The following is a 9,765-nucleotide window of genomic DNA, read 5'->3' as shown; positions in this document are numbered from 1 at the left end:
TTCATCAATCATAGCAAATGTACCTCACTGATGGTGGATGTTGAAAATGGAGGGGGCTGTATATGTATGGGAGCAGGGCTACATGGGAAATCTCTGTACCTTCCCTTCAAAGTGCTATATATAAAACTGCCATAGAGCACAAAGTCTTATTAAAAAAGTTTTGATAGTTTCAGAAATCAATCTTCCTTCTGACCATAAGTAGTTTATTAAAAATAATAGGTTAGTAGTTTTGTTATTATTTGTGAAATGTAATAAGTTCTTAACTTTCTAACCATAAAAAACTTTCAAATAGGGGCTCCTGGGTTGCTCAGTCAGTTGAGCATCCAACTTCAGCTCAGGTCATGGTCTCATAGCTCCTTAGTTCAAGCCCCGCGTCAGGCTCTGTGCTGACATCTCGGAGCCTGCAGCCTGCTTCAGATTCTGTGCCTCCCTCTCACTCTGCCCCAACCCACTCGCATTCTGTTTCTGTCTCTCTCAAAAATAAATAAACCTCAAAAAAAACCTTTCAAATATTTGTTAAACTTAAAAAAGAATGAATAAATATGAGTTATAATTCACACTTAGCAAAACAATTTCTACATGAATTTCATTTGGAGAATGCTTGTAGAATATTCATTTCCTCTCTCCAAAGATGGTGATCAACATTTAAGAAATTTAAAAATTTACAATACATAAAATATGAGTATGTTTATCTTCATTGTTATATCTATTACAAAATATATTATATTATATCATTATTTAAGCTTATTCTATAAATAAATGTATACCTTAACTTTCTGCAATGTTCCCCTGTAGCATCTTTATAACTTTCTGAAAATGTGGTCACAGAATATGACATTTACCTGAGGGCAATAGTTCTATTCCATTTTACAGCTACAGCTTACATGTCAGGAGGTGAATATGAGAATCATAAAGCATTTCTCATCCAAAAAAGAAAGGTCAAATTTATGATCCAATGTAAATCCTCAATCAATTGGAAATACCAAGAAATACACTCCTTACGCATGGGCCATTTTTTTTAACCTAGATAGAAAAACAAGACACAGTAAAAGATCAAAAGCATTTGATGAGGTTATGTGAACTTTAAAATATAACTTTTGAGTTTATTTAGAGCACATGTGATCAATAACATTTTTAAATTTTTGGAATCAGTTTATTACTCAATTTTATTAATTATTTTTATTGTGCATGCTGTTGTAATTAATCATTTTCAAGGTTTCAAATGACTGAAATACTAAACCACTTAATTTTACTAAATACTAAACCATTTAGTATTTACTAAATACTAAATCACTTAAGTTTACTAAATACTAAACCAGTACCTCCTTAAGTTGCATTTGGATGTGTAATATATCAGAATAGTATTGAGTTATTTCTCTAAATATTATGAAATTAATGTAGACATTGTTTTGTATATCAAAATAGTTTTACTTTGATAATATAAGCAGTAATTGAGGATCTAACAGAGATAATGCATTATGAGGTATGGTTAGCATTACAAACTTAATAACACCAATATCAGGCCTATGCTTGACCATATTTTTATCTTAATTAACCAACAGAATGTCTATAATTGCTTTCCAATGTGTTTACACATGCATTTAAAAAAAACACATTTTGGCTATTTATGACAATGCATTGTAATATACCTTGGCTCATCACGGCTTCCCAATCCATTATTTTCCTTTGATTTAGAATCAAGCACATGTTTTTAATGGGGAGAAAGGATTGACAAATGGGTGGGGTTTTTTTTGGGGGGGGAAAAGGAGATTTCATAATGATAGTGCTTATGTTAAAAGAAGATTGTATGTTGTTTTGCAAATGCATCAAGTATTTAAAAATACCCCCTCTGTATTGTTGGAAATAAAACAAACTTAAAATTTGATAGCTGATATTTCTTAGATGAGTTTGGGATGTTGTACGCATTGTAGGAGATGGGGGAGACTTAAAATTTGACAAGTTCTTGGGATTGAGGTACAAACAGCAAACAAAATGCAGTCCTTATGGCTTCAAAACCTTGCACAGTCTCTGAAATGCCAGAAGCACTATTTATTTCTTCCCTTTTTGCCTTATTGCACACTGTCCCCAGATGATGTTGTGTGTGGTATAAATTAGACAGACAGTTTATTGAATCTGCTTTTAGTCCATCTTCTATAACACACAAGGCATCACTTTCAAGGTGTCACTTCAGAGAAATAAAGGCAGACTAGAGCAATATTTCAAGTCTGACTGGGTAAAATATGGTTTGGAAAACTACAAGTGCAACATTATTGGGATAGCTCAGCAAGATACAGAGCACATTGGATGCCATTTGAAGTGTGATTATCGAGTCAGTTTCTTGTATTTGCATAAAATCAGGTGGAATAGATACATACCACTCAAGAAGAAATTGGGGGTTCAGCATAAATGTATTCCAGTCAGTTTATGTTTTGCCCTCACTACCATCACTATTTCCGAATCATGATATATGTGGGTCTCTGATTTTTGCTGCATCGTGCAGCTGAAGAGACACAAATAATGGTGAGTTTGGAATACCTTACTAATCCTGTGCACTTGATTATTACAATGCTGACTATTCATATACTCTACATTTGTAAGAAGATATCCTTTAGAAGGAATGGGTCTGAAAAACTTGCATATCCTGTTAAGGCAGGTAATATTTTCTTAGAGGCAACAATTATAAGAAGAGTAAATAAATGTATGTCTAAATTCTTATAAAAGTGCTGGGAGTCACATAGCAGTAGATCTAGTATTTAAGACACACAGACAAATGGGGCACCTGGGTGGCTCAGTCGGTTGAGCCTCTGACTTCAGCTCAGGGCATGATCTCACGGTTTGTGGGCTCGAGCCCCACATCGGGCTCTGTACTGACAGCTCAGAGCCTGGAGCCTACTTTGGATTTTGTGTCTCCTTCTCTCTCCGCCCATCCGCTGCTCACACTGCCTCTCTTTCTCTCAAAAATAAACATTAAAAAAAGATACATAGACAAATGAAAGAAAAGAAAAGCTGTATTTAATAAATTATACTGTTTTGAGAATATGCAGCTCCTTGTAGCTTAGCTTAGCTTTCCTTTCAGAAAACCTGAGATAAAGATAAATAATATGAAATGGGTAGAAGGGATATCAGTATAACTACAGTGTAAGATGTCCCTCTTTTTGTCTGCCTTTATTACTAGCCTCTTAGGCATCTATCCACAACTAAAGTGCCTATGAGGGAGTTGTGAGACCCAGTGCCATATATCAAGCAACCCAGGAGGAGTCTTGATACCTATGCATTTGGTAATAGGCAGATAGACCTTGTTATGGGCTGCAAAACATGCCTCATCTCATCCCAGCCCTGGTCAGAGAAGACCTGGAGAGTGTTAACTTGGTCCAAAACCCATGGACAAGAGTTTGTAGAAATCTAACTTTGGAAGGAGAAATTATAGCACACCATTGAAAAAAAAAAACAAACAAACAAACAAAAACCACTTTGGATGCATTGGAGATGGTAAAAAGTTGGTGCTCAACTTTGACAGTGGGCACCATCTACAAAGTGACATTGTGTGGAGCAGAATTAGCTGGTGGTAACCTTGTTTTTATTTCTCTTCTTTTCTGAATTACTAAAGAAAAAGGGGATCCAGAGGGAGGGATGATGGCTGTTTCCTCTTAGAAGGGAGTACTCAACAATCTGGAACTCTATGTGTGTGTCTGTGTAGATGATGTGCACCAAATTTAGTGGTCCTGCTGATATTATATTTCAAATAAACCTATCTTCTCCTTTGTGTGGATAAAGATAGAGTACGAGGCTGTGGCTGTTTCTCAGAGAAGGGTAAGTACAACACCAAATTGGGTTCATTCTTGGGAGCCAGTAATTTCACACACTGTGCCTTTGACAAGTTGCCTGGAAAGGTTGTTACTGTCAGACCCCATTTGTCCCCTCTAGACTTGGGATCTATCTGGCAGTTATGATTCTCAGCTCTCTTTCATCTTCTGTAGCCCTGGTCATGTCCTGAATGGCTTCTGATACCCCACAAAATCTTCCTTCAGGGGGATTGGCAACTCTGTTTTGGAGCAGCAGGGTAGACCTTGACAGCTCAGTGTGTTCCTGGAAGTTCCCTCCCCCTGGGGGCCATTGTATGTCTACAAGGCCCAGATATGGGCCAATTTCATGGAGCCTGATTGCCAAGGCTCATCCCACTGCACATGGTGTCAGGCATTCAAGATTTCCCAGCCTGTGTGAATAGCACCCCTCCCTGACTCCACCAGAAGTCTGGCTTCCAGCACTCCTCATGTGAAGTGGGAAAGGTCATTGGAGCCAGTTCCCTTAAGGCCCTTCACTGGTAAAGTACACAGGGCCTCTGTGGGTCAGATCTCCAGGGTGACTCTCTGGCTCAGCAGGATGACAAGGCTAAGGAGTTCTAGGGAGATCTGGCTTCAGGGGAATAGGCTTCCTATCTTTACCTTTTCCTACTCCCAACCTATTACTACATGTGTAGCATCCAAATCAATGATTCCTTGAAGCGTCCTCCTAGAAAGGAGGGTTTTTCAGTGATTCATCATCTTTACAAATTCAAACAGCAACTCATGGATTTGATAAATTCAATGTGGAGCTGTTTTGACTAAATCCTTGATTTCTGATTCTATCATCCATCAAAACCCAAAGTGAGAATACTATCAGTAAATTTTTTACTTGTGTCTCCATCTGCCTCAGTCACTATAATTTCTGGTTGCCTCACTGATCCTTTTCTTGTATAGTCCAATACATGGTATTTGTAATTTCTATCAGTTGAAGACAATTAAAATGGTAATCAACATTCTCCTGTGGGCATTTCTTTTAATCCATCAATCTAATTAGACCACGCTTTCTTCCCAAATGTGATACTATATAATTTGGTAATATTTAAAAGTTGAATTAACATTCTTCTGTTTTCAACAACATTCTCTCCTCTTCTCATCTTGTCATTTTTCTGATCATTATTTTCCACTCTCACTCAACAATTCTTCCTCAGTGTTTCCATGCTGATTATATTTCCTCAGTATTACTAAAATATATATCAACCGTATTTCTTAGGAAATTTTGCATGTAGTTTAGTCCTTTTTGAAACCACCATTTCCAAAGTGAATTTCTCTATCAGACTTCAATTTATGCTATAGCTCATTTTCTTTTCTATGAGATCTCTCTATATTTTCATAAGGAGTTACTACCATGAATACTGATTGTCAAGTTCAGATACCGTTGCTTCCCCACTCAGACATGTGTAAACTTAATGGATGTTCACCATGTCTTGTAAGAAAGCCAGAGGATCAACTTGTGAATGGCAAGCGGTCTTCTTAGGGCTTTTCCTAACCAACTACAACACCACTTTACAGTTCTCTCCTGTTGGTGTGGTACCTCTGTGGGGCTCTCTTTACCTATCCTGGAGTTCCAGAGTAGGAGACGAAGGATAGGGATCATGGATACACTGTACTGTCTAAACTCTGTTGCTCTTCTCTCTCCCTTCTCTTTAGAAGACTCCTGTCACTTTCCCAAAGGATTAGTATAGATAATACATTTATCTGATAATTCCCCTTTCGATCTATGGTTGCACTTCAAAATCTGGCAAGGATTTTAATTCTCCATCAAGAGTCCATTTGAAAAATCAGCAATTAAAGTAGTAACCAGGGACCCCAAATTCTGTAGTAGGACCAGATCTAGGGTCTGTGATTTTTGGCAATACAACCAGACGTTATGGTAATTTTTCCCCTCATGTATAGCATTTTGCTTTTCTATAGAAATACCACTTTATAAGTTTCTTGAAATTTATCTCATATAACTTAAGGTTATCCTACGGTGTTATTTTCTCCTCACTGCTTCAGCTCCTTTTTGCCTTCCTTCCAGGCACCAAGAATGTAATAGAGTCCTTAACACTATTAACTGAATGAATAAAAGAATAAACTGTCCACGCCTCCAATAGCAACTGGACTCTAGTTGTTTCATCATAAAATTAGATTTTATAAATCAAGTCCATTACTTCTTCTGATTGTTCTTTTTTCAAAATGTTCTAATGATGTTACTTCAAGTACATTGTCTAGCAATTATACTGGCTTTCAGATGATATTGCAATAAAAAGTCTTATTTCTGTTAACCTGCCAAACAATGAGGCTTTCACACATAAAAAGAATCTCCTCTTGGGAAAGGTAGGGGGCAAAGTAAAACAACTGTAAGATTAACTAAATATTGTGGCCCAAACCATACTCCTAATAACACACCAGTGCCTTTTTACTCCCTGAAAAATGCTGTGGTAGTTTTTGGATATATTTCAGTCTTGTAACATGCTACTTTAATAAGTCAATACAGATCTTTAAGACTAAAGTAACAGAAGAAATATATGGGGTGAATTTTCACATCAATCTGAAAGACATCCATTTTACACAATTTTATCATTCAGAAAATAAAGAAAATCATTATTTTTTTTTCAATAGGCAATTTGAAGCCTTGGGAGAGAATATTGGTATTCACTGTCAACAATGAATTAAGAATATGGTATTTCAGATAGACAAGTTAGTTGCAAAAAACAAAACAAAAAAAAGCAAATGAATGTTTTGAAAATGCTCAAAGTATTTGTAATTTGTGTCTCATAAAATCATTAAAATAACATTTTACTTTTAACTATAGGATTAAAAAGAAAAACAAAACCACAAACTTAAATGTCATAAGTACCTTCAAAAGTAAAATATTTAGCTCAAAACAGAGCTAAGCATAAAGTTATATATATATACATACATATATATATTTGTATTATACATAAATACGTACACATAAAAATGTACATACATGTATGTGTACATACATATGTATATTACATATGTGTATATTCACATAAACATATTATTAAGGAAGATTGTATTCAATATAAGGGTGGAACTTAAATTTCTTGAGTCACATTATTTTTCATTTCAAATTCAAATGCATATTGGAACTTCGTACAATTAAAGAAAAAAAGTCAGCCAATTGAAAACTTAAACACATTATGCAGACTAATAAAGGAAGAGTGAATATCAAGACAGAGACTCATAGAAATATAAACGGAGAGTTTTAAGGAAAATGTCAAAATATCCAAGATTAATGATAATTCAGTTCTCAAAAAGAACATTTGATTTGCTTAAAATGTATTAAAACAATACACCATATAATAATTTTATTACAGAGAAATAATAAGATAATGATTTTTAAAAAGCCAAAATGTGTCCCCCAAAAGTAAATGCTGAACTTGGATACAAATAAATGCTATCCCTACTGTATACCCACTTTATATCAAATTTATATAAATATGCAGAGCAAAAATAATTCCTATAATTTTGAAAACTGTATTCTAATTGTAACCTTTAGTGGAGCAGTAGTTAGAATGGATATAATCCAACACATTTCAATTAGCAGGTTCACTTGATTTAATTAGATATTTATTATCTGCTTATGCTCCAGGTATAGTACCTAGTCTGGGAACATGTGGATTAACCAAATTTGTTTCTAGACTTTAAATTTCCAGGTCTACTCTCCACATGTAACAGCTACATATGGTATGGAAGCACAGAGTTGGATATCTTCTGTGGGCACCGGAAGAATTGGAGAGCCTTCATTAAAAAAAAAAAAAAGGAGAAGCTGAAGTGAACTATGAAGAAAAAATTAAATGAGCTAGGTTAAGAGAAGGAAATAACATGCATAGGTGCTGAAGATGTGACATGAAGATATCAGTTGACTATCAGACTATTCAGCTAAACAATAGAAATGGCTCTGTGTTATGTAATATTATCCACCAAATGGCAAAAAAATTAAGGCTGCATAAGACAGCTATCACCATACAAAGAGAAGCTTCAAACCTATCCAAGAATTTGCTGTGTGTGTGTGTGTGTGTGTGTGTGTTGATTTTTAATCTCTATCTCAGGTGCACAGAACTGAATTACTCTTTATCTAATTCAGGACATTATTTTATCATTAGCCAATACATGGTTCACTTGCATGCGTGAATGTGTGTGTATGTGTGTGTATACTTGTTTTTAAGAATATAAATATCTATAAACTGCTCCTCCTACATTAAAAATAAAATAATGACAAGAATTCATTTCCTCCTGTGTAATACTACCTTATTCAATTTTCTTATCTCCCACCACCCAAGATAGGCATTCTCTTAATCTTATCTTTATCATTATCTTTGTTAAAAATGTGGTTTGATCACATTCAAGGCATTTCTTGCCTTAGATATATTGCCTTAATATATATTGTCTTGGTAATAGTCTTAGATATATTGACTTTATAAAAAATAGTATCAGACTTTATGCAGTCTTTTGGGATTTTTGACCAAATGCATTAATAGAATTCACCTATATTACCAAGATTAGCTGAAGATCATTTACTGTTAACACCATTGTTTGAATATCCCATACATTTTTTATCCATTCTCTTGTTGATGGCCACATTTTTGCTATTCTAAACAGTGGCACTATTAACATTCTTGTATCCTAGAATACGTTTGTATTTTTTTTCTTTTGTATGCACTTAGAAGTGAAATTCATGGATAATAAAAGAGGTTGGTAAATGTTAAAATTTACAGGATAATGTCAGATTATTTTTTAATGTACAAAATAGCCATATACAATACCTGAGAAGTTCCAACAACAATTTATAAAAGATTGTGATGAATCATACTTTTTCAAGTACATGGTATTGACATACTTGATTTTTGCTATTTGAAAATGTGTAAAATTGAATCTCACTCTGTTTTCAATTTACATTTATCTGATCATAAATGTGATTGAATATCCCTTCACATCTTCACTAACCATATATATTACCTATTCTGTAAAGTACTTTCTCATGTATTTTTTATTTTTTATATTGGGTTGTTTGTCATTTTCTCACTGATTTGTAGGAGTTCTTTATGTTTCTTTATTGGTTGTATGTATTGCAAATATCTTCCTCTAGTTTGAAACTTGTATTTTCAATTTCTACAAAGTGGCTTTTGATTTAGAGACTTTCATTTTAATGCAATCTCATTTGTCAATATTTTGCTTTATAAATGGCAATTTTTGCCTTACTTAAGACATACTTCACCATTCCAAACTCAGAAATAGAACCAATTGACTTTATATCTATTTTTTAAATTAATATTTTTGATATTCATGTTTTTATTTCATATACATTTTACTTTGGTAATGGTGTGAGAAAGTAAACCAACTTAATTTATTTCATATAAATAATTATTTTCCTGCTTTATTTAGTTTTTTAAAAAATTCCCAATTTCAAAAAAAATCCTAGCTTCCTCCCTGATTTTCCAAGCTAATACATCATATTTCAAAGAGATATGAAAATTGTCTCTGTTTGGCTCTCTGTTCACTTCTGTTAAGTAGAATTATTCAATCATATATATTAATATCTTCAAATTACAAACTATATTAATTATTGTAGTTTTAGAAATGTAAATATCCCATAATGCAATTTCTTGCTCCTTACTTCTGGGGTGTATCTTATTGTTGTCCTATTCCTCTCTCTTACAAATATTTGAATATTTTATCAAGTAGTATAAAAAATGTTAGTATTTAAAAAAATGTTTTTTGATGTTTAGATTTTGAGAGAGAAAGAGAGACAGAATGTGAAAGGGGGAAAGGCAGAAAGGGGGGAGACAGAGAATCCAAAGTAGGCTCCAGGTTCTGTGCTGTCAGGGCTTGAATTCATGAACTGTGAGCCGAAGTCATATGCTTAACTTACTGAGACACCCAGGCACCCCCAAACTGTTAGTATTTTAATTTC

This window comes from Acinonyx jubatus, chromosome B1 (genome assembly GCF_027475565.1).
Source record: "Acinonyx jubatus isolate Ajub_Pintada_27869175 chromosome B1, VMU_Ajub_asm_v1.0, whole genome shotgun sequence".
Taxonomy (NCBI): Eukaryota; Metazoa; Chordata; class Mammalia; order Carnivora; family Felidae; genus Acinonyx; species Acinonyx jubatus.
This window is presented reverse-complemented; position numbering follows the sequence as displayed.